This window comes from Podarcis filfolensis (genome assembly GCF_964270895.1).
Source record: "Podarcis filfolensis genome assembly, chromosome: Z".
Lineage (NCBI taxonomy): Eukaryota > Metazoa > Chordata > Lepidosauria > Squamata > Lacertidae > Podarcis > Podarcis filfolensis.
Window position 1 is genome coordinate 26,950,731 of NC_139617.1, and position 7,407 is coordinate 26,958,137.

Sequence of the window (7,407 nt, forward strand, 5' to 3'; positions counted from 1 at the left end):
ATAAGGGTATTGTTGTATGTAATGGAACCACTATGACTGTAACTACAGTGGTACCTCAGGTTACATACGCTTCAGGTTACATACGCATCAGGTTACAGACTCTGCTAACCCAGAAATAGTGCTTCAGGTTAAGAACTTTGCTTCAGGATGAGAACAGAAATCGGGCTCCGGCGGTGCGGCAGCAGCAGGAGGCCCCACTAGCTAAAGTGGTGCTCCTGGTTAAGAACAGTTTCGGGTTAAGTACGGACCTTCGGAATGAATTACGTACTTAACCTGAGGTACCACTGTAATGCCTTATCTCAGTGGGGAGGGGTGTTATGTATTGAAGTTCTCACCCTGGCCACCAGGGGTACTGTGTATATACAGTCATACCTTCCATTAAATATGCTTCATGTTGAGCGTTTTCAGGTTATGCCCCGCGGCGACCTGGAAGTAATGGAATGCGTTACTTCTGGGTTTCGCCGCTCACGCATGTGCAGACACTCAAAATGTCGTCAGATGCAGATGCGCAGTCGTGGGTTGCATTCTACTCAGGATGCGAACGGGGCTCCTGAACGGATCCCATTCGCACCCAGAGGTACCACTGTAGTTTTCACTCAGGTCCACGTCAGTTAATTTAGGTGGGAAACCCTGGGGTGTTGTTACAATGTTGACAGCCGGCTGCCTATAAAAGCAGGCTGGCTGAGCTGATCAGTTCAGTTCAGTTCCAGCTTACTATAAAGAACCACTTGGAGAAATCTCTGGGTCATCTTTGTCAACCCACAACTTAATAAAATACATACATATTTGCTTCTTATCTCCCAGGAGAGGAGGGGACATGACATCACACAGAGCCTTCTCTAACAATCCTGTTTCTATGGACTGCCTATCAGCAATGCAGCTCTATGGTCTTAACCACATGTTAACTAGCAAGAATACACATCGTTAGCTTTGACTGCATGTCTTCCACAGTTCTCACAGTGGCCAACCAGATGCTTTTATGGGAAACCTGCAAGCAGAACCCAAGCACAAAGCAGAACTCTCCCTTCCTGCAGCTTCCAGCTACTGGTATTCAAAAGGATTGCTGCTGGCAACTGTTGTAATAGAGAACAGCCATCGCTGCTAGCAGCCATGGATAGCCCTCTCATCCATGAACTTGTCCAATCCCCTTTAAAACAATCTAGGTTGAGGGCTGTCTCTGTTCCTGTGGCAGAGAGTTCCATAGCTTAACCATGCACTGCATGAAGAAGTATTGTTTTGTATCCATCCTGAATCCTCCAACCTTGCTCTTTCCCTGCTTATCCAATGCAGGCACATATGCATATACAGTTTTTGAATTTGAACTCGGTGCAGTCTGTATCTGAGTAAATATACTTAGGCTTGTACCATCATCCTGCAATCCTGTGCAATGTGACTTGCTCGCTCGATGTAAACGTGTATACGGCCAGGGCTCTCTGATTGACGGATACCTGTTTACACTTATTTTCAAGACTGCTCCATATTTTGGGAAAATTTGGGAATATAAATAGGCAACGCAGCAAAGGCCACATTTTCCCCCACAGCCAGTTGTGTACTATTATCATTTGTTGTTGTTGATGATGATGATGATCATAGCACTAACGTGTTTCTCTCCCTGGATCTCTTTCCCCGGCCTCTACTCCCAAGCGGTGTGTTTCGAACTCAAGCCTTGGCGGAGGTCCTCTCCTCCGCCTGTTGTCTGGTGAACGGTGCCCTTACGCAAGATGGCGCTTGAGGTTTCAGGCCACGGAGCAGGCCTCCGTCGGGCTCGGAATCTCGCGAGGTTCGGTGAAGAGACGGGGCTGAGGTTCTGAAGAAGAGGCCGGGTTTTTTTGTTTTCCTTTTTTGCGGCGCGGGCGGGGAAGGTTCGGTCGAGGGTTCCGCCGCGAGGTAACCGGGCAGAGGCGCCCAGCTTTGGGGTGGGCCTCTCTCAGCCATGGAGCACATCACGACGCCCAAGGTAAGGGGTGATGTGTGTGTGATAGAGAAATGTGGCAGGTGCTGGCCATTCCTCCTCTTGAGGCTTTTTCAGCCACCCCCCATCCCCCCAATTTTCAGCTAGTCCTTCCCATCCCCAGACAACGGAGGAGAAGAGGGTGAGGAAGGCCTGTTGTGGATATTTCCTTCTTCTCCCCCCAATCCCCCCCCCTTTTGGTAAACCATATGCAGTGTAAAGTAAGGGGTCCCTGAGCACGTGCAGAGTGCATTTCATGTCTGTATGTCCGTCTTTCTGGTGTTTTATGCCCCAATCTCCTATTTGCTTGGCCAGGACGGGAGGGTGCGTGCTACAACCCTTTTAAAAATCTCACTGTAGTAAAAATAAATAAACATACATACCAGTGAGTAGAATATGCAAAATGGAACATTATTAAAATACATAACTTTAAAATAGAAATCATTCAGTAATGATAATACCCCATACTGATGTAGTAGGGTTATTTTATTGTGCATCTTAATTACAAATGCTTACATTAAATGTTTGTGTGACTGGTTTTTGTGCTTTTTATATCATTTAGAAGCCTGTTTCAGCATTAAGTGATATAGTAGTAGTAGTAGTAATAGTAATGATGATGATACCCATTTAAAGCCTGCCAGGAATCCTTGTTTTCCTTTTTAAACCGGACAGCACTAGTATTACTGTATGCTAGCCTTGAGGCTGCTGCTGAATTGCTAAACTGTGGAGTTAGGTCTTGATAACACCACCTGGCCTTCCTGTACACAGGAATTGTTAGTCTTAAGGATGTTTTCCTCCTCCCACAACAAAACCTAATCAGACCCTCATTCTCATCCAGCCTTGCTCCAGACTCCTAGATCTTAGTCTCAGCAGCTGGTTGGGGTGTTGAAGGGGGGCAGTGGTTAGAAGCATAGTTATATGCAGTGTAATGTAATCTCAGAGTTTTTGAGCTTGTAATAGAGTGCCTTCCCATAATCTTTCAGATGTTACATTATTGCTGGTGAACTGGAATTGATTAGCATTGACATAATGGAATATGCTTTCAACAAGTCTTGGAAATGTCTCAGCTCATCACTGAAAATAATAATATTTCTATAAATGATTGTGTGCTTGTTGTTCTCCCTTAATGCATACTGAAACCCTGAGCCTGCTTTCCAAGGTGCTCCTCAACCTTTGCCACTTATCCACATAAGGTGGGCTTCTTGAGATCTTGGCCCTAGAATCTGGTCTTGAAAGCAGGGATAATTGGTTGCCAGACTTGGTGCCAGACTGTGCAGGCATCTCACAGGGATTCTGAGCATGTGCAGAATATGTTTCCCACTTTTAGCACTTTAAATGGTAGATTGAAATTCATTAGCAAAATTCAGATTGGTAAAATGTACTAATCTATTCATTTAGCTTGTGTACATGATACTCTGCAAACATTTGAGCTTGTGTAAAAATGTTGTAGTCTTGCGTATCATGGCCTTTTTGGACTCACTACACATTTTTTCCAGTGCTTTTTCCTGTAGTTTTTCTGTATTTAAATCAGCCATGTAAATAAGACTATGTAAATATATAAGCATGCTAAGTGGCCAGTAACCTCTGTTCCCATGCTTACTGTAGAGAATGGCTTCACTATGGAATGCTTACTGTAGGTCATAGCTTCACTATGGAATAGTGAGTCGTGGGTCTTTTGACAAATTCACTCCTGAGTACCCCCTTGGGTGCTATGGAGTCAGTTTTACTCCTTAGTATACTGAAGAACGGTGGTTGATGAAATGGAATGGTCAAGGGCTGGAGCACAAGTGGTGTAAATCTTGATTGGAAGCTGGCTGAGCACATGCTCATAATTTGACCTTCCACATAGTGGTGAGGGCCGTGAAGGGATCCTACTCCATTGCCTCCATTGCATCCTCAGGGAGCCATCCAGCAAACCTTTTCCGTGTCCAGAGATTGGTTATTCCTGACGAGGCAAGGGTTGATCTTTGGAGTACAGTGGTACCTCGGGTTAAGAACTTAATTCATTCTGGATGTCTGTTCTTAACCTGAAACTGTTCTTAACCTGAAACACCACTTTACCTAATGGGGCCTCCCACTGCCGCTGCACTGGCGCCAAGCGATTTCTGTTCTCATGCTGAAGCAAAGTTCTTAACCCGAGGTACTATTTCTGGGTTAGCTGAGTCTGTAACCTGAAGCATCTGTAACCCGAGGTACCACTGTACAGTCGCCAGCTATAACCAGATGGCTAAACAATTTGAGGATAAAGTTGCTTGGCTCCACAGCAATTTAGATGCTACTAAATCGAGAACTATAATAAATTAAAAGCAGCATCCATAATTGTACTTACTGCTCCAAAACTTTTTCTTTCGAAGTCTTTGGTTGAATATTGAAGAATGTGAAGAAAATATTTTGTTTAGTGGGTTTTTTCACTTGCTGGAGCATTCTCTGAATTCAGGAATGAACATTATCTAGCAAGAGCATGAAAGCATTTACAGTGGTACCTCTGGTTACATACGCTTCAGGTTACAAACTCCACTAACCCAGAAATAGTACCTTGGGTTAAGAACTTTGCTTCAGGATGAGAACAGAAATTGCGCGGCAGCGGCACGGTGGGCCCCATTAGCTAAAGTGGTGCTTCAGGTTAAGAACAGTTTCAGGTTAACAATGGACCTCCGGAACGAATTAAGTACGTAACCAGAGGTACCACTGTACTGTATAGTTTAGGCATTCTTCACTGAGAAATGATAAGCAACATCACTGAGAAATGATAAGCAAACACCAGCTCCAACTAGCATGGACAATGATAAGAGATTATGGGACTTGTAGTCTAGAAGCATCTGGATGGCCACAAGTTGGCCACCCCCATTTTAAAATATTTATGACTTTAGAAAGTTGGTGTCTCTTTAACTAAAGCATCATACTCTTACCTAAGATGAAGAAATCTACATGCAATATTTTTCTTTAACCTAACAGTGGTTTATCTGAATGGAATAGATAAGAAAAGCAAACGCCGCATGAAAGGGTCCCAATGAGTCATTCATATATCAGGATCAGGAAACTCTTGGCTTAGCCATCTTGCTGCTGCTGTGTCCTTTTAACTTGTTACATCCACACTCCAACTTCCTGTTTTGCTGGCTGTTGCCTTTCAGAAGGCATGGGGGGACATGACAAGCTCTTTCCTTAGTCTGCACCATGCTAACATGGCAGAGAAAAAGCTAGAGATTTAGTTCTCCATAGCATTTTTTATTCAAAAGTTTCTATCCTGACTTTCTGTCCTAACATTGAGCTGTGCAAATGCATATTAAAATAGAAAGCATGCAAGTTCTAATGTTTTTGACAATGCTAACGTTGGAAAATTCTGAAGTGTACTTGTTTAATTCATTTACGTAGCTTTATAAGCTGACCCATCTCAAAAATGTGAGGCAAGTAACAAAAGCAGATTTCCAGCTGTGATTTGCTTAACCTTGAGCCCCAAAAGCTCAACAGGTAGGCATTTCTCTCTTTAGGCTAGGTTCACTACTTATGAAATATTCACTTTGCAGATGAGAAAACAGGAGGGATTGCTGGCTCGGTTGCTATCACTACTGTGGCATCTTCTTAAAATATGATATATGCCACAAGTTGGTTGTTTTGAGTATGAATCCAGAGTCAGCTGTGCTGCATTCCTCTCCATTTCCTCTTCGATTGTTTTCGTATTATCTGTATACCAAGGAGTCCTCTAGCAGCAGGAACTTTTGCTTGGAAGCTCTTTTGCCAGTGATCCAAAAATCCATTCCTTGTTGCACAGGCTAGCAAGGCCATTGGCGGAAGAGCTATCAAAGCTAGTAGGAGTGTTTCATACAGAGCTCTGGCTCATGATTCTTTTGGATAGAGTTCTTACAAACACATTGAGGTGCTGAAAAGGAGTTGACAGCTAACACTATTTGCACTTAGAAAATCTTCCTTGCTTGTTTGCCTAAAAGTCATTATTTTCCTCATCACGGGTGATCAGGGGAATGGTTGTTGCAACTGGTTCCCCACCTCTGTAGGGAGATTGGAATATGAGTATCTATGCTGAATGATAATAATAATGCTGTTTCCATATGCTCAATAATTAAAAACCTGGTGTTCAGACCAAAGCATTCTCATTTAATGTTGAATGCTTGAAAGTAAATAAGCTTGGTGATAAAGCTCCACATTCGGAATATGAATCCTCCCCCCTTGATTTGCATTTTCTATAAAGATGTTATTGGAATTGAATAACTCCATAGAAATTTTCTAAGCAAAGAATTTATTTTCTGAACATATTTTCCAGATACTGTATATGAACTGGGATCCTGTCAGAATATAAATTAATCTGGGAATAATGTTCATTTTGAGAGCATTCACTTTCCCCCAAATGGTGAGGTTTAATGACTCTCATCTATCAATATCTGAATAAACCTCTCCCTATATTTTATTTATATTGCATGTTACTAATTGAGATATATTTTGGCATAGACATACCTAAAGATTTGATAAGATTTGGTACAAAGACAAAATTGATTTGGGCAAGCAAATTTTCACCTATAGGCATCAATTCCGATTTGGACCAGTTAATAGAGTATCTTGATATTTTACTAAAGGCATCTATCATTTGCATCAACAGAGGAATAGTAGTCTGAGGTTTAGAAATAAACAAAAGAATTAAATACTGGAAGCTAACAATTGGTGTTAATTTTCTGAAGTGGGCAACTTTGGAATATACCATACATAACATCTTTGGTTGGGTGGATGGTATTAGGATCAAAATACATTAGAACTCTGGTATCTCTTGAAACGATTATGTCTGAGAGCTGTGGAATGCAATGTCTTAAAAAATAGGATTTGGCCACTTTAAAAATTGGGGGAAAGATGGTGATGTGGAAAAATTTGATGGAAGTGGGCATATTGACTTTGGATCAACTGATAGATTATGAATTTTAACATACACTGTGTTACAAGATAAACAGTAGCTATTGCGTGCAACCCAGTGGCAGTATTTACAGCTACAACATTTGTTAACTATGCTACTTTGTTTGGACCAGTAGCATTTTCAGCTTCTGGGATACCTGAGATACTAGAAGAACTGGTTAGATATTTTAAAACTAAAAAAACCCACAATTACTTTTTATAGTTATTTGTTATCAATAAATCAATTTGATATGCAGATGTTAAGAAATGAATGGAATAAAGAACTGGAGGTACTTATATGGCCTAGACAATGGGAGAGCTTTTTAACTCAAGGGTGTTAGTGGACCTTAAATTATGACATAAAACAAAAATAATATTTAGAATTTGTTGTATTCCACCATGTTTGTATAGAAAAGGATTTATTTGGAGATTTAGTAAGGATAATGTTTCTTTAAAATGTGTTTTTACAATGTCCAGTGCTTTCTAAGTTTTGGGAGAAGCAGTGGATTATATAACAATGACTGTGTGAAAAATGCTAAAATTTTCAGAGGATAATACTCTTT

At 41.4% G+C, this 7,407-nt stretch overlaps 1 protein-coding gene across 1 annotated transcript in view; it reads left to right on the forward strand.

Annotated features, from left to right (window-relative positions):
• Nucleotides 1–520: 520 nt before the first annotated feature.
• MTMR8 (myotubularin related protein 8) overlaps nucleotides 521–7,407 on the forward strand; it is a 42,452-nt gene continuing 35,565 nt past the window's right edge. Inside the window, exon 1 of the mRNA XM_083596014.1 lies at nucleotides 521–1,964. The gene's annotated coding sequence lies outside the window, so the exon portion shown is untranslated. The remainder of the gene's footprint in view (nucleotides 1,965–7,407) is intronic.